General features: G+C 45.8%; 1 non-coding gene across 1 annotated transcript; it reads right to left on the bottom strand.

The window, feature by feature from the left end:
* Nucleotides 1-6,550: 6,550 nt before the first annotated feature.
* Trnae-uuc lies at nucleotides 6,551-6,622 on the bottom strand. Its single transcript has one exon. It is a non-coding gene; the product is annotated as a tRNA-Glu (tRNA).
* Between the last annotated feature and the right edge of the window lie 11,663 nt (nucleotides 6,623-18,285).

Raw genomic sequence — 18,285 nt, 5'->3', positions numbered from 1 at the left:
AGAAAATGCCTTACAGCTGGACCTCATGGAGGCATTTCCTCAACTGAAGCTCCTTTCTCTGTGATAACTCCAGTTGTGTCAAGTTGACACAAAACCAGACAGTACAGCTAGTACTAGAGAATCTTAGGAACAAAGCCCCAGATTTCACCAATCATGAGTCAAATGTAGGGCCTGATTAAAGAAAGCAAAAGGCCCATCCACTTCAAAAAATTAATGAATTCAAAGATTGGCTCGAGGATGACTCATGGAAATTATAGCAAAGCTCCTGCAAAGCAGGAACCCATAAAGATGCCAAACAGGACTTACCCATCTCCCTGCAGGGGAAGCTCCTTTGTTCTAGTCAGTGCTGTGGCAAGTGTCACCTGTGCTCTGGGTCCTTTAAACGTTACAAGCATCCAGAGGAAGTTTTCTCCCCCTAACTCCCTGAGGCCAAGGTTGTATTTTATAGAAATGAATGGTGAACACAAGGAGCAAATCTAACGGCTTCGTCGGAACAAAACTCACCACCTTCTGATAGCAAGGTTTAAAACAAAGATACACAGTTTCTGACCACAAGCTCTTGCCATTAACTACTGCTGTCCCCTCCCTCTGTGTCCGGGAACACTGATAACTGTTGTATCAGGCAGGACTCTCTGGAGGAGCAGAACTAATTGGTGTGTGTGTGGGTGTGGGTGTGGGTGTGTCTGCTGTCTGTCTTTATATCTGTGTGTATGTGTGTGTATGTATGTATCTGGGTGTGTTTGTGTGTTGTATGTGTCTATGTGTATATGTATAGGTGTGTGTCTCTGTATGAGTTTATGTCTGTATATGTATCTGTGTCTGAGTATGTGTGTGTGTGTGTGTATATGTGTCTATGTATATTATGTGACTGTCTGTGTATGTGTAGGTGTGTGACTCTGCACATAAGTTCATATCTGTATGTGTGTGTGTGTGTGAGTGTGTGTGTCTGAGTGTATGTGTGTGTCTGTCTGTATATGTCTATGTGTTTGTTTGTGTAGGTGTGTGTCTCTGTACATAAGTTTATATCTGTATGTGTGTGTGTCTCTGTGTGTGTTGGCATGTCTGTGTAACTCTGTGTGTATGTCTAGTGAAAAGAGACATAAACCGCCCCACTCACTGGAGGCTGGACCGTTTGCAGTGACCATACGCACAATGGAGAGACTGAGACCATGGTAGCGGCTCAGTCCATAAAGTTGGATGCTTCACAGTCCCAGTCCAGCAGCAGAAGCCTGAAGCCCCCTGGAAAGTTGAGTCTATGTTGGAAGGCCAAGGGCTTAGTGTCAGACGTCACTGGGAGAGGCGCAGGAAGAAAGGCGCTCACTGTCTTTTCCTCTGACCTCTGCTCTGGGCCACCCATTGAAAGGTGCCACACACTCTAAGGGTGAGTGTTACTATCTCAGTTAACCCTTCCTGGAAATGTCCTCACAGACCTTCCCAGAGCTCTGTCTTCCAGGTAATTTTAACCTTGTTAGGTTGACAATCAGGGCCCACCATGACAAGTTCACTTGACACCCAACCACAGCTTACATGTTGTTTACTTTACAAATAGAGACAATAACAAAGACTCTAATTCCATCTAACATGGTAGGTCTATCCATCCCGTGTACAACTCTAAGCATGCGTGTTCTTCCCCAGAATAGATAGCAGAGTGCCTGGGGGCATACCTGCTTCTTAAATGCTCTGTATTAATTACTTTCCTGGTGCTAAAATTACTATGACCAATAGCAGCTTTAGGCAGACTATTTTGGTCTGTTTCCAGTGAGCTAGAGTCCATAAGGCAAGGGCCTGGGAGGAGGGGCAGGAAGCTGGCTGATCACATTTCTGTGCACATACAGGAAGCAGAAAGCAACGAGGAAGTGGAGCGAGGCTCTAAACCCTCCAAGCTCACCCTCAGCGGAGAAGCGACTAGCTTTCCCGATTGGATCAGTCATCCCTGCTAATACTGTAACTCCCTTCTTAGCTGATTGAGTCAAGGGTATATCATAGCTCAAAGTGGCCAGAGGGAAGGCTTAGCTTTAGTGGAATGTTTGCTGTATTTCCTGACAGGACACTCCCTTCTCTACAATCAAGATTTCTAGGCCAGCAGAACACAAGTTCACAGTAATGGGAAACAGAAGTGGGTGATGGTGAGTGGGACCATTCCTATTCTCACTTCTTGATTCCTGGACCCTTGGATGGATCCTGGCTGTTGGGGAAACGGTCCACACATTGTACACTAATTATGAGCATGCACACCCTTCTAATGGCCCTTAGACCATTTCTACAAGCTATTGCTACCAAGCTGGTACTGTAACTGTCTTCAAAGGCTATTCCACAATTCTAGCAAGCCAGCTGCTTCAGGGTCATGGAGAATACAGTAAGACCAGCTAATTCTGTGACCACGAGTGCCCTGCCATACCTCTTTGGCTGTGGAGTGAGTTCTTGGATCAGGAAGAAGGCGTTGTGGAATTCCTTAACGATGGCATCATGTAAGTCCAGGGATGGTCGTTTTGGCAGAAGCATTGTGTGCAAGTGATACATCCACACCCAGAATAAGTATCTGTCCCGCGAAGGACAAAGTGCTGCCCTTCCCATGATGAAAGGGACTTCATGTAATCAACCTGACATGGTGCTCCTCTCTGCCACTGAGAGGTTAGACACACAGGTAAATGGAAGGTCGTGTAGCTGACCCCATACATAACCTCCAGTCCTGATCTTTGTTGTGAGCCCATTGCCTAATGACAGGCATGGCTGGAAAAAAAGATTGACCACTACCCACAGAATGGACTGTCCTGTCTACTCAACTGTCCTCCTCTGCCGAAGTCACCTTCTGATGGACGTTTACATGTGACATCTTCACGCCCTTAGCCCATGTGGAGAGGTCTACCCACATACCTCTTCACAGAATACCTTTCCCACCAGTTTTCCAGTCATGCTCTTTCCGAGCCCTGGACCGTCCAATCAACCCAGCTACCCCCAGTGAGGTAGTGTATAATAAGCCATGTTTCCTTCCAAGTAAAATGTATGATGTTGGATGCTATTGAGAGTTCTGCCCACTACAGTTTTTTTCCTTTAAGACTGTCTCTCAGAGGTGTGCCCAGAAGAGGCTCCAATGTTGCCACTCCCCTTTTCCACGTGGTACCTAAGTAGCTAGTGTGCAGCACCATCTGTGACTAAGGCTGCGGACTCCTCTTCCTCAGTCACCGGGCTGAGGATCCACCGTATGAAGCAAAGGACATGCTTGGGGGTGAAAGACTCCTTATCAGCAGTATGGACTGTAGGCGTTTGGGCCACTTCTTTTGTTACTTACCCACACCTTCACAAATTGCTCAAGGCCAATCACATATATATCACTTCAATGTAATGGTGGATTACCACGCGTCCAATTTTACAACTTGGTGGATCAAATAACGGCCAGTTCATAATGTCAGGTGAGGCTGCGTGGTAACTTGGGGTCCCCTTGTCAGGTGCTGAATTTCTACCAAGACCCTGCAGCAGGCCAGAAGTTGTTTCTCAAAGGGAGGATATGTGTTTGCAGATGACAGCAGGGCCCTGTGAAGATATTTTTGTCACATGTAAATGCCCATCAGAAGGTGACCTCGGCAGAGGAGGACAGTCGAGTAGACAGGACTGTCCATTCTGTGGGTAGTGGTCAGTCTTTTTCTCCAGCCATGCCTGTTGTTGGGCAATGGGCTCATGACAAAGTGTCAGGGCCCTGCGTTCATCATGATTCACCTATAAGGCCTTGCCAAAAGCTGCAGACAGCGTTGCCACCTGCCTCTAACAAGTGACAAAACAGCTGTCACTTGTTGCAGAACCTTCACCCCTGTTCTGGGTCCCAGTCAAAACTAACAGCTTTTTGGGCAGAAGGGACCCGGTACAGTGACTTATTCCTCAAACAGAATATATTTGCATGACCCACATGACAGGACCCATGGACATTTTCATCACAGTTATTTATTTATCACACATATTTATTTGCACACACCATGGCATGCATGTGAGGGTGAGAATATGCTCTTAGGAGTCATCCTGGGAATGGAACTCAGGTCTCCAGGCTTAGCAGGAACCCCCTCCATCAGCAGAGTCGTCCCCCACCAGCCTGACTCCCGGAAAGTTTACTAAGGTCGAAGGTTCTTGCATCTTGTTTGAATTTGCTTCTCATCCCCTGACAGGAAAATTCTTTATCACCAAGTCCTGTTCACTCAGCCCAATAAGCATTACGTCATCCGTGTAATGGGCTGGCATGCTTGTTTATCCAAAACTGTATGTGACACTTGTAAGTCCCTATATTGGAGCTGAGGAGAAGACTCTGTTGGTAAAGTACTTGCCTGCTGGCACAAGGATCCGAGTTCAACCCTCAGAACCCACAAAAGCCAGGAGGACGAAGCCTGAAGAACTACACCCAAGGTTGCCCTCTAGCCCCCACAGACAGACACCCAAGGTTGCCCTCTAGCCCCCACAGACACACAGGCTGTGCCTCTTTATTAAACACTCTACTATGAGTGTGCCACCAAATCTCCTAAGCGAGCCCTGGCAGAAGTAATGCCATAGTAATAACATAAAGTGTGTAAGATCATCCTTGCTCATAGTAGGTGCTCAGTGAATATCACCTGCTATTATTAGGATCTGCATTTTCCAATCAGCCCTGTTCTATCCAGTTCAATAAAGGCTGTATTGGCTAATCGATCATTTTCTCCTCCGAAGTCCTGGTAGCGATTTTGGTTTTGTTTTGTTTTGTTTTGTTTTGTTTTGTTTTGTTTTGTTTTGTTTTGTTTTGGGGGGGGGGTTATTTTTTGTTTTGTGTGTGTGTGTGTGTGTGTGTGTGTGTGTGTGTTTCGAGAAAAGGCCTCACTGTGTAGTCCAGGCTGACTGAGAACTGGTGCCAGTCCTCATAGCCTCCCTGATTCTGGGTTTACAGGTATGAGCCACCACATATATTGTGCCTTAGGTCCTCATGAAGGATGACTGAGATCTGTTTCCCTTAAAATCTGAAAGAATTTATTTATTTATTTATCTTATTATTATTATTATTTTTTTTTGGTTTTTTTTGAGACAGGTTTTCTCTGTGTAGCCCTGGCTGTCCTGGAACTCACTCTGTAGACCAGGCTGGTCTCGAACTCAAAAATCCACCTGCCTCTGCCTCCCGAGTGCTGGGATTAAAGGCGTGCGCCACCACACCCGGCCTGAAAGAATTTTTGATGGAGTGGATTTCACAGTCCTGGGGAGGCCAAGTCGTTTCTACAGACATTTCTCAGTGTTGTTGGTAGTCTAGAACAAACTGGGGGCACAGGGGTGGTGAGGGTGAGGGGTCAGAAAATTCAACCCTAGTGGAGAGAAATGGGGCCTCTAACCTTTGTAGAGTCTCTTATCTGCATGTCAGGACACGTGAAGGGGTGAAGGACTAGAGAGGAGGTGGGGTGGGGACGTGAGACATCTCAGCGCTGGCCACACCGAAATACTGAAATTTCCAATTCTAGTCAAACATGGACGTTGGAAGGTATCATTCATTCATTCATTCATTCAGTCAAATATATTAGAGAAGAAAGTGTGCTTTTATTGTTGGTATCTCCTTGCTACTAAATATTTCTGAAAACCTATTTTTTCTTCCCTCTCTCAGACCTTTTCTTTTTCATTAATTATTTATTCACTTTGCCTCCCAATACCTGACCCCCCTCTCCTCCCAGTTCCCCCTTCTACAGCTCCCCCACCCGGCCCATTCCCCCATCCCCTTCTCCTCTGGGAATGGGGACGTCTCCTTGGGTTCCTCCCCTCCCCGCCCTCCTACCCCACATCAAATCTCTGCGGGACTAGCGCATCCTTTCCCACGGAGGCCAGACAAGGCCGCCCACACACTGTCATGTTGCAGACAGGAGCTTAGCATAGCTGTCCACGGAGAGGCTCCACCCAGCAGCCCATGGAAACAGATGCAGAGACCCACAGTCAAACATCAGATGCAGCCCCGGGAGTCTTGTGGAAGATTTAGGGGAAGGATCGAGGGCTCGGAAGGGGATGGGAACTCCACAGGAAGACCAACAAAGTTAACTAGCGTGGATCCTTGAGCCTCGCAGAAACTGAACCACTAACCAAAGAGCTAGCATAGGCTAGACCTAGGCTCCTCACACATATGTAGGAGATGTGCAGCTTGGTCGTCATGCGGGTCTCCCAGCAACAAGAGCGAGGGGCCGTCCCTGAATCTATTTCCTGTCTGTAGATCTTGTTTTCCTCTTTACTTTTAACCCCAGTTAAGTGAGACGTCTGAACCGCAAGTCTGAAAGAAGGTTCATGCAGCCTCCGAGTCTATAATCCCCTGAAGTTGCATCCTTTCTGTCAATTTATGTACGATTTCTTTGGTCGGGTCCAAATGCCAGGGGTGGGGTGTGCGATCTCTCCTTTTCTTTCTTCACAACCATCACTTTGGCCCTGTATGCCGTTTCTCTTAGGTCTCTTTCTGTGGCGTTGCGGCTCAGCGAATGGGATATAAACTCTAAAAACTTTCTTCTCAAGTCAGGGCACTGTGAATCCAGTGTCTTCTGTGAACCTAGTGTCTTTATTCTAAAAGATATTAGCGTTCCCACACCGGGAGTCGAACCCGGGCCGCCTGGGTGAAAACCAGGAATCCTAACCGCTAGACCATGTGGGAGACGACAAGTGTGTCGCAGAGCTCAGACAAATTGAGTCTCTTCGCTCCGCTCCTCCCATAATCTACAGACTCCACCCATGACTGTAAATTTGGTTCTGCGCATGCGTGAACCACTTTCCCCACACTGCGCTCTGCACTGTTTTCTGGTCCCGGTCTTTTGTGGCGCCATCGGATCCGCAATGACAAAGCATCGGTTCTCCCCTGATGCTGCTGGTCTCCGTGGGACCAGAGCTCTGCATAGGAGCGGCTGTGGCGCGCAGGCTATCTCTACTGCTGCAGTCACGCCGAGCCAGAAGGCTGGCTGCCGCTCTCACCCAGGTGCCCAGCCACCAATCCTCTTTAGGACGCCGGGAACCCGGTGGCCAGGAGGCCGCCTTCCTTCTCTGGCACTTCTCGTTGGATCGGAGCCGCGCATAGAGACGATGCTCAGTCACACAGTTTTTTCTGTTGATGTTGGATCCCCTTAAATGTCCTGCCTGCCTCCGGTCCTGACCCCGGGGACTTGGAAGAGCCTGGGGCTGGTCTTCTACGGCTTCCGAGTGACACCCAGAGGCAGGCGCGCAACAGTTCCGAAATAGAAAATGTTGGCCGTGTTCGCCCTACAATGATAAAAAGATCCTTGGCTAGGAGAGCGCGGGATCTGAGCAGCCAACAAAGAGGCTAGCAGCTACAACCGCAGTATCTACTATGCACAGGAAAAACCTCTTCCCGTTCGCCCGTCCACCCACCGCGGGCAACTTCTATACTAGCTTTGATGTTTCCTTTTTTTTTTTTTTTTTCAACCCATGAGGTGTCATTTTGAGGGACACTTGTTTGGGAACGTCCAGAATATTCTCCAAAGCTAACCTTACTACCTATAGAAAGCCCTGCATCCTATTTCTGAATTTAGGGAGTGGAGCAGGCAGAGATTTCATGTTTCGCTTCCAATTTTTAGTCTCAGGATAATAATTTTAGGTATATTACAGTTTCAAGGATCTAAATCACCAGTGCTACCTATTCGTTGGGTGGCTGCCATCCATGGGATATAACCAAATACAAGTTTACTTTTTCTTTTAAAAAATAAAAACAAGAGTTTCCCTATATAGACTGAGCTAGCCCGTAGCTCATGCCAATCTGCCTCCGGAGTGCTGCGACGAACAGCGCGCATCACCTCGCCCTACTGAAAGTTTACGTTTTAAAAGTTTTCGTTATTATATATTTAAATGGACAGTGACTGGTTTCATTGTAACGTTTTCACACGTGCATAATGTAAAATTTTGATCATATTCACCCAATACCCTCCTGAGAAACCGGATCCGGCTGGTTCTCTTCCTCTGTTGAGGGTGTGTGTGTGCGTGTGTGTGTGTGTGTGTGTGTGTGTGTGTGCGTGTGTGTGCGTGTGCGTGTGCGCGTGCGCGTGCGCGTGCGCGTGCGCGTGTGCGTGTGCGTGTGCGTGTGCGTGTGTGTGTGTGTACCAACATACTCAGGGATAGTTACCTGAACACTGGGGAAAGGTTTACAGGTTCATGGGCACCTGGCCAGTGGCTATACCATTGAGGAAAATATCTTCCCCCTCCCCCAGCAGCCATTAACCCAATATTTCCTCAGGAATGGGTGGAGACTCCTAAATTCAGCAAAGCCCCCCTCCTCAATCTTAACTGTAAATCACATGATAGAGGTACTCCACCCCCAATCCCTCCGGAACAAGTTTGCTTTTGTCTCACTACTTCCTAAAACTGAAACTCCCGGGGTTGTTTGTTTGTTTGTTTTAACCTCTGGACCGTAACTACCAGAAACCTTCTAGGTTCTTTAAGTAAAAAGAACAGACAGCAATTCAATCGATTATAGACAAGTCTCTGACCTCTATCCCATTCTAGGTATGGGAGTAATTGCTGGCTTCTGGCTCTCCGTGTTTACTGTGGGCTTCTCTTCCTGACTCTGTTTCAGGACAGCCCTTTGGTAGTTGGAGACAGCCACACTGAGACCATGGAAATGAGTAAGCATCATAAACCCCTTTCCTTAGAGAGCAAACAAACTAAGAGCTAGTGATATACTAGTTAAATACCACACCAGAGGCAGGCAGCCTGCTTCTCACTTCTTCCTGCGGCCTTCCTCCTTTGGAGGATCCGGAGCATGAGGGCCAGATGGAGAAAAGAAAGGAATCAGAGGCAGCCCAGACTCACTGCTCTCAGGCCTGTGCTTGCTTTAGGGCTGGCTCTCACAAGATGTGGGATGCAACGTGGGTTCCTAGAAGGCAGCCCTGCTTGGGCCCCAGAGACAGTGCCTCACAGGGAGTCCAGAAGACTTTTCCAGTGACTTTGTTAATCCAGAGTCCCAGCTTCATCTACCGGGGACTTCCAAAAGAGCACTTCAGGGAGCAAGGGTGGAAGTATGGGGGCTGGAGAGATGGCTCAGAGGTTAAGAACACTGACTGCTCGGTGGGTCACAAATTTGAAGACAGCTATAGAGTCTTTTTTAAAAAGGGGGTATGGGTGGGTGGAAGTGTGACCATTAGCAAACACCTGCCCTTGCGATGTCCTTCGATTTTTGAGTCTCACCAATGCATAGGATTAAACTGTCTTTGGCTCTAAAAGTAGGGTGCCATTGAAGCCCAGAAACTTGGTTCCGTCTCCATTTCTAGTTGTCTGTAAACTCCAAATACCCCAGCCAAGCCTCTGGGCTTTCCATACTGTGCCCTGGCACAGCCTGCTCGCAGTTCCAGAACAGCCTACATGCTCCGCCCTCCTTGTCCCTCTGCCAGGCCAGCCTCTCCACTCTGAGCCAACCTTGAGGCCGGTTCAGCTCCAGGAAACCTTCCCAGGGCTCCCGATCACAAGCCACGCCCATTTTCTCGGAATCCCAAAACACACGCTTTCAAAAGAATCACATCAAGGCAGATCTCTCACCACCCTGGAATTACTCAACAAGGTTCATGAGTTTAAGTCAGATTCCATAAAACCCCTGGGAACCTAATCCCGTAGTCAATCATTTGGCCGAGTAGTCTCGGTTTTTTATCTAACTTAAATACTTCCTGCTGTACTTCTATCTAAAAGTCGCCACCTTTTAACCAGCAGCAAGAACAAAATGTTCCCCGGGAGAAGGAAACGTACACACAGACAAAGGTTTCTTGTTGACACAGGAACAGTTATTTCTGGCCGGGTGAATACATGGTTGATTCTCTCCCATTTTATCTACTGTTTGACACTGGGGGAAAGCCCCAAACATAGTGTACTTGCCAGACACTACGGTAGCCAAGGGATGTGGCTGTGATTCAGGCCTGCTTGCCAGTCACCCAGGGCTGGAGGTGCTTTTCAAATCCGTAGCTGTTAATTCTGATCTACAAGTCCCTGCCAGTGGACTCCGGCTGGACCCTGGGCTAAGGCTGAACCCCGAACTAACCTTGGAGCTCTTTGGGGTAGCAGCCCCTCCCCTGGTGAGCACCAGGGCAAATTAATCTCTATAGCCTGACATCATCAGGTCCAGCTTCTAAGACCAGATCTGACCTCAAAAGGCTGTTGGGGTGCCAAAGCTTCCCCCAACAATTTATTCAGATCATTGTAATTCTGGGTTGAACTCAAGTTGACAACCAAGATTAGCCATCACAAGCCCACTCCTTGGTGTCTGAGTGATAGTCCCTTCATTTATTCAACACTCAGTCTCAGAGAAACAGTCTTGGCTGCTGTACATCCACGATGAACATCTAGAGCAGGGATGTCCAATTCTTTTTGTTTGTTTGGGTTTCTCTGTATAGCTCTGGCTGTCCTGGAACTCACTCTGTAGATCAGGCTGGCCTCAAACTCAGAAATCTGCCTGCCTCTGCCTCCCTAGTGCTGGGATTAAAGATGTGCGCCACCACGCCCGGCTGGGATGTCCAATTCTTAAAGTGCATGACTCCATAGCTTTGAATGAGATCCAGAGGAAACCAATAAACTCATGTTTTTTAACATAAGCATGAGCACATTTTTTAAGGGTTTTTTTTTGGGGGGGCAGTTCAATTGTGGAGTTCTCTAGCATTGGCTTATAGGTGATGTCGTGAAAAATAAGTATACATGTACTGTTGCTGTTTACACAGAATGGTTCCAGTCTCGTGGCGTGAGTGGCTTCCGCTGTTCTCCTCGAGGGCAGCTGAACTGGCACCGTCGGATGCTCTAGGTGACTTGGCGAGTGATACATCCATCAATCCTTAGTAATGTCTTAATGTCCCAGTGCAAACGACAGGCAACTAATGTTGTTTGGTAGACTTGGCACCAGTCTTACTTGATTGGTAAGGGAGTTTCCACACCTCAGGCAGGCCTCTCGAATTCTGCACTGCATGTTGTCATCAGCCCTCTGATTTGCATTCCACCAGCAACCGAGATGTGAAAGGGTCTAAACTTCACTTTCCGTTTCCCTAAAATTAATTTTTATGGTAAAATGCATACAGTCCCTTTTCTATTCTTATATTTTTAATCCCAGTATGGCTTCTTCAAGGAAAGGAAAACAGAACCCCAAAAAAGAATCATGAGTAAAGACAGATTGCTTTCTTCTCAAGGCAAAGGATGAGATTCTGTTTAATCTGTGGGAATGTGTGTGATTGTAGCAGACTGACTGAAAAGGCATATATACAAGACAACAGAGCAGAGCTGAGAAACAATCTGTCTTTGCAACAAAACATTGTGTTTGTTTCCTAAAGGTTTATATGTATCTGTATCTATGTGTGACTTTGTGTCACATGAGCAGGGAGGCCAGGTACTCTGGAGTGGGAGTTATGGTGAACTGCCTGGCCTAGCCTGCATACTGGGAACTAAACTTGAACCCTCTGGAAGACCAGCAAATGTTCATTCTTGACCTCTAAGCTCAACCCTCTTCCCCAATTTTTAAAAAATTAAAACTGAGATGGGTTCCACTGTAAACACTATTTATGTAGGGGCATATCTGATGGCAAAAAAATCCATTTACTGATAGCAAATTAAGCAATATACAGACAGAAGGGTAGACAGGTATAATATGCCTTGGGGAGGGAAGGGGTATGTTTCTAGAATGGGTTTGTCTCACCAGACAACAGTCAAACGAATGAAAGAATCTGGGAAAATCTATCCAAAGAAGTTTGGAGAACAGAACCATTAGTTTTCAGTGGAATCTTTGGTGATGGATGGCAGCGTGAATACTACAAACACTGGCTTCATCTGCCGTCTCCACTGGTGGTATTGCTGATGACCACGATGCCACTGGAGATGGCTCCAAGCGATCTATAGAAAGCAGCACGTATACAAGCTCAGGTGCTTGTCATTGTCTGTTGTCTGTTGTCTACGTATTTGGTCCAGTTACTGTTGGTGCTCTGCTGATGGTAGGTAAAAGAGGGGGGACTCAGAAACCTAATAGAAGATGGTGCAATTGATGCCCCAAACTCAAGCTGAATGAAGTATCATTGTATAGAACATGAGTAACATCTAAGCACCATAGAGTTCAAAATGGTTAATATCATGCAAATCACCATCACGACCATGACTACTTCAGGGACCAAGAGAATAAACCTTGCCAAGCCAGGGATGTCCTAAAAGGGCTTGTGCTGAGTTGAGGTCACATGTTGAAATTTGATACTACTTAGTATAAAATTTATGGTAGCAACAAAAATCCACGCCAGAACTTGATGATGAACGCTGCCTCAGGGGCTTAGCATTTTGGTGGCTTTAACCACTTACTTAAGGAGCTAAACACGAGTCTTCAACGTGAAAGCCAACTGAGCAATACAGTGATTCAAATCATAACAATATTCCGAATGAAAGTGAGATCACGGCAAGCTTTGGCTGGGGCAAACAGTAGCCTGCGTCAAACACAGCCCCGCAAACAGAGAAAACACATAGGCTTGCTTGTCAATTTGACACAAGAATTTGAAAACATTTCACCATCTCTGGGAAAAATGATAGCTTAGCATGTTTGCCACTCCATTTTCAGTTGATATAAATAACCTCCCAGTTTTTAAACTTAATTTAAAAAGGTTGACAACATCATACTTGTATACAATGTACTTTGTTCCATTCTCACAGCAACACCCCCTTACCCCCCTACCCCTCCCAACCTTCTCTTACCAACTAGGCCTCCTCTTTCTCCCATCTTCCTTCCTTTAGATATGTTTTTCTCAGATTTATGTGTGTTTTGCTCACATGTATATATGTATACCACGTGTGTGCCGGTGCCCAAGAGGTTAGAAGAGGGTATCAGTTCCCGGAAATTAGAGTTACAAGGGGCATCACATGGGTGCTGGGAACTGAACCCTTTGGAAGAGCAACCATCCATCTCTCCAGTCTTTTTCTCTCCCTCCCTCCATCCCTCCCTCCCTTCCCATGCAGGCAGTTATGACCACTGTGTGTTCACCACTGCAACCTCACTGTTGCATCCAGAAGACTGCACCCCACTGCATTCTCCTCCCTCAACCTTTACTTCCCACAACTCTTTAATCTCCTTCCCAAAAGTTCCCTGGGCCTCGCAGTGGGTGAGGTTGATGCCCTGTTGGGGCAGAGCATTTAGCAGTTTCCTGTCTTCAGCACTTTAAGCGGTCCTGAGTCCCACTGTGACCTGCCCACTGTGACAAGAGGCGTCTCTGACTAAGGCTGAAGCTACATTAGTCTCTGGGCACAAACATAAATATCTAAAAGGAACTTTAACAACGTGTCCATCTGGCTTGCTAATTTTATAAGGAATTCGCAGAGCTACACCCTGATGTTCATCTTGAAGATGACGTCTTACCCGAGTTTCCGTCCTATCTTTGTAAAGACAGAGATCCCTCACTCCACTCACGCCTTACCTCATCGCCTTTTGGCAGTACTTACTATTATGAGCAATTTTTTTTTTTTTTTCAAGAACAAAGGTCACTAAGACTGAACTCTGAGCTAGAACATCCGCCGATGAGCGTGAGAAATCACTGGACTGAGAACACGGTTAAGCCAGCTATTGATGCATTTGTATCTCTGGTGCAATGTGAAATGTGCAGCTCGTAAATCCATCTCTCAATCCCATGAACACTCGGCCACAGATTCCAATGGCTCTTCGGAACTCTGCACTCCTGCTTTGATGAGAAAAGGAATTATAAGTTGATTAGGAACATGGGGGCAATGGGGGTAGAGATCTGGGAATCAGAAGGACCAGGAATGTCCTTGGTTCTCCAGCAAAATCCCAGAAGGGAGTTCTGGTTTCTCATCTTCTAAATGAACACCCTTGCCCAGAGGGTGCTACTCAAGGGTGTGACCAAAATTCCAGTCATACCTTACCTCATTGCTTCTAGCCCTTCCAGTGGCCAAAACTGAATCTCTAGGTCCTTGGTAACAGTGCACTGTATCTATTTCTCAATTTCAGTGCAGTTCCCATTTTCTCCTGTGACTGTTGCACCTCTTCAGAGAGAAGAAGGTTATAGAAACCCTGATTGGGGGTCTGTAGAGGCCAGTTAAGGGAAGCTAGCTCTCTAGCTTGGGTATACCCTAACATTACAAGCAACCCTATTTGTAAGTATTTATCCAGTTGAGTAGGCCACTCAGCAGGCTAAGATACCATACTGCAGGGAGCCAGTTTCATCTTTAGCCATGGTAAAGGCATGGAAGGAATAATTATTCCTTTAATGATTTAATGTATTTCTCCTTCCCAGAAAACTCACCCTGGTGAAGTTAGCTATGAAGACTTAAATAATTGTAACTTTTCCTTTTTCTTCTTTTTGTTTCTTCTGTCTGCTGGCCAGAGTCTAAGTGTGTTTTTGACTCTTCCTCTGACCGTCTCCTCGTCCCTTTCCTGCTAAGTGGTTGCTTACAAATGGTATGGTTCTGTCTTCCCTCTTCTCTGGACAGCTGTTGAGATTCACAGCTTGCCTGCCATGGTACCAGTTGTCAGATTCTTGATGCCTTTTTTCTCATTTCTTTCTTTCTTTCTTTTTTTGTTTGTTTGTTTGTTTGTTTTGTTTTGTTTTGTTTTGTTGTTGTTGTTGTTGTTTTTCCGAGACAGGGTTTCTCTGTATAGCTCTGGCTGTCCTGGAACTCACTTTGTAGACCAGGCTGGCCTCGAACTCAGAAATCCGACTGCCTCTGCCTCCCTAGTGCTGGGATTAAAGGCATGTGCCACCACACCCGGCTTTTTTTCTCATTTCTTAAGGTTATTTCTGATTCTGCACTGGCAGAATGTGCTGGCTGTAAACATCTGGGTGCTGAGAGCAGCCCTAGGGACTGAAGTAGATTTGAAAAACAAAGGAGAAAACAAAGAGAAAAGCACGATACATAGAAAATACAGAACAATGTGATAGGAGATAATTTGAACATTTCAAGAATTTCAATTAATGCTAGCAGATGGAATTCCTCAGGCTGTTTCAAGGCAGAAGTAATGGCTCAGGAGCTCAGAGTATTTCTCAAGGACCCAAGTTCCAGTCCCAGCACCAACTTCCCGTAATTCCAACTCCAAGGACCTGACAGCTTCTGTCCTCCACACAAGTGGCATATACTCACATACACTTCAAATAAGTAAGTAAGTAAGTAAATAAATAAATATATAGAACTTTTATTACATTAATTGGAAAAAAGGGTTAAAAAATATCAAAGAGACTAGTGACAAGAGTATTTCAATTATAAAAGGTTCAATTTGCCAAGTCATACAGTGCTCTCAGAAATCAATGAGCAAAACCATAGAAATAACAGGTTTGAGTAATTAGCAAGCAAAATATCCAAACCCTTGTATCCCCAAACTGGCAAAGCTCAAATATTTACAAATATTTAACATTTATTCCACAAGAGAAAAATATACATGATATATTCTACTTATTTGTAAATGTCAAACAAAGTTATTGTTAAAAATAAAGATAGGGGCTGGAGAGATGGCTCAGTGGTTAAGAGCACTGACAGCTCTTCTAGAGGTCCTGAGTTCAATTCCCAGCAACCACATGGTGCACATAACCACCTGAAATGGGATCCGATGTCCTCTTCTGGTGTGTCTGACAGCTACAGTGTACTCATATGAATAAAATAAATATATCTTAAAAAAAAAAAAAAAAAGCTGGGCAGTGGTGGTGCACGCCTTCTTTAATCCCAACACTTGGGAGGCAAAGGTAGGCAGATTTCTGAGTTCGAGGCCAATCTGGTCTACAGAGTGAGTTCCAGGACAGCCAGGGCTACACAGAGAAACCCTGTCTCGAAAAAAACCAAATAAAATAAAATAAAATAAAATAAAAATAACTGGGCAGGGAGATGGGTCAGAGTGCTTTCTATACAAGCATTAAGACCCAAGTTCGAATTCCCATGAACTATATCACAAGCTGGGTGTGGCCACACTCATGCCTGTTAACACCAGTGCAGCACTGGAACAGACAGGAGGATCTGGGATTACTGGCTACCAGGCTAGCTCTGGCCTCAGTATGAGACCCTGCCTCAAGGGAGTAACAATAGCAGGACAGACAGAGGACTCCTCTATCCTCCAAGTGCTTATGATCACACACACACACACACACACACACACACACACACACACACACACACACGACAACCAGTCTGTAATCCTCACTGGAAAGACAACAGATTCTAGATCAAAAGCCTGTCAGATGCAGCCAAGTCAGAACTCAGAAGTGCGGTTTTAGTCTTAAATACATCTATTACAAGACCACACAAATGAGCTGCTGAGGTGGCTCACACACACCTTTTATTCCAGCACTTGGGAGGCAGAGACAGGTCAATTTCTGTGAGTTATAGGCTAGCCATGGCTACACAGTGAGACCCTGTTTCAAAGAAAAAGAAGGTAGAAAAAGAAATAAATGGTGAAAGTAAAATGATTCATATCCAGATATACTTAATTGTTATTATTCTCTGAAATGTTGAAATGTAGTGCAGGCGTCGGTGATCCATTTATAAACTCTAAGCTCGTGGAATTCTTGTGCTATGGTGAACCGCTGACTCACTGTATGTTACAGATCAGCTAGGCTGTTGAGGTCCTTCTTCCTAGAGGAACTGGGTTGAGAATCACAGCAGGGAATTTACAAAAGGTAAGCAGTTTCTAAAACTCAAGGAAGGCCTACTCAATTTTCCACCTATACCACAAACAACATGTACCCCACAGCTAAGCACACAACAGAATGACACGAGGTAACGGGGCACAGTAGCTTTCCCAAGTAAGGTAAAGTTAACTGGGAAAATGGGATGAACTAGTACAATGGTCTGGGAATTGACTGATCCTGAATCTTTATCTGGGATCAGTGAAGCCGGGCATTCTAGGGTCCTGGAGAGGCCAGGGCTAACACAAAGCAGTTTTCCCTTTTGTCTTGCAAATAAGATCTACAAACTTTAATAATCTAATGTCAGATAAAATTGATTTTTCAACTAGAGTAACAAACTGGCTTTTCAGAATCCTAGCCTCTTTTAGCTACCTGTCAAAAGGTAGAAGTGGGGGCTGGAGAAGTGGCTCAGTAGTTAAGAGCACCGGCTGCTCTTCTAGGGGATATGGGGTCAATTCCCAGTACCCACATGGCAGCTCCCATCTCTCTGAAACTCATCTCAGGATACCTGAGGGCCTTGTCTGATCTCCAGACACTAGGCACACACATGGTACATAGACATAGATGCAGGTAGAATTCATGTACATGAAATAAAATAATAATTTTAAAGTGGAATGCTAATGTAATGGTGGACGACCTGACCTTATGGCATCACAGGAGGCAAGGTCTCAATAACCCGTCAGTTGGGCGACGGTTTGGGGTAGGGGGAGGTTTGGGGTGGGGACATATGAAAACAGGGGACTGTTTGGGGGGCAGGCAGGACTGGGAAAGTCAGTATGATAAAGTGTCATAGCAGAAACCAAATCTTCTTAATTTGATGTTTATTTTTGAGTTCTTATTTATCATTGTCTTAGGGTTTTACAGCTGTGAACAGACACCATGACCAAGGCAACTCTTATAAGGACACCATTTAATTGGGGCTGGCTTACAGGTTCAGAAGTTCAGTCCAGTATCATAAAGTGTCCTGGCCCGAGGGACAGTCTAACAGGGTCTGAGGAACCACCTGTGGAGAGAATGAGAGGCGAGAAACACAAGGACGGACAGCAAGTCTGATATTGATCAAGCTGTTAAATTTTTATTATTCCCAGGCAGGTTTTATGCCCACAGAAGCAGGGTATGGGGATGGGGATGACGCAGAATCGCTTTGTTTCTGGGGGAACGCACCTGTTCCCAAAAGCAGGATATTGGCTAGGCAAAAAGTTCAGCTGGGAAAACAGAACAGAGTGGGTTGCTAGGTACCTGTCCACAAGATCTATAGCTATTTGTTCTTAACTGGGGGTAGTACTTTCCCATAGAGCCCTCAACTTTTTCCCACAGAAATCTCAACTAAGCTAGTACTTTTCCACTAAGGCCAAAACTTTGTAAGTAAGCACTTATGACTGACAAGGCAGTTAACATTCAAACAGGGTCGCTCCCAAAAATAAAGGTGGGAGCATGGCAGCATCCAGGCAGGCATGGTGCAGGAATTGCTGAAGTTCTACATCTTCATCTGTAGGTCTCTAAGAGAAGACTCCCTTCCAGGCAGCTAGGGTGAGTGTCTAAAGCCCAGCCCACAGTGACACACCTACTCTAAAAGGGCTATACCTCCTAACAGTGCCATTCCCTGGGCCAAGCATATACAAGCCATCACAATCATTATAGGTGTGTATACGTGTTTTATGTTGTGTAGATGTGTGTATATATGTATTTG

This window comes from Mus caroli, chromosome 14 (genome assembly GCF_900094665.2).
Source record: "Mus caroli chromosome 14, CAROLI_EIJ_v1.1, whole genome shotgun sequence".
Classification (NCBI taxonomy): Eukaryota; Metazoa; Chordata; class Mammalia; order Rodentia; family Muridae; genus Mus; species Mus caroli.
This window is presented reverse-complemented; position numbering and strand designations above follow the sequence as displayed.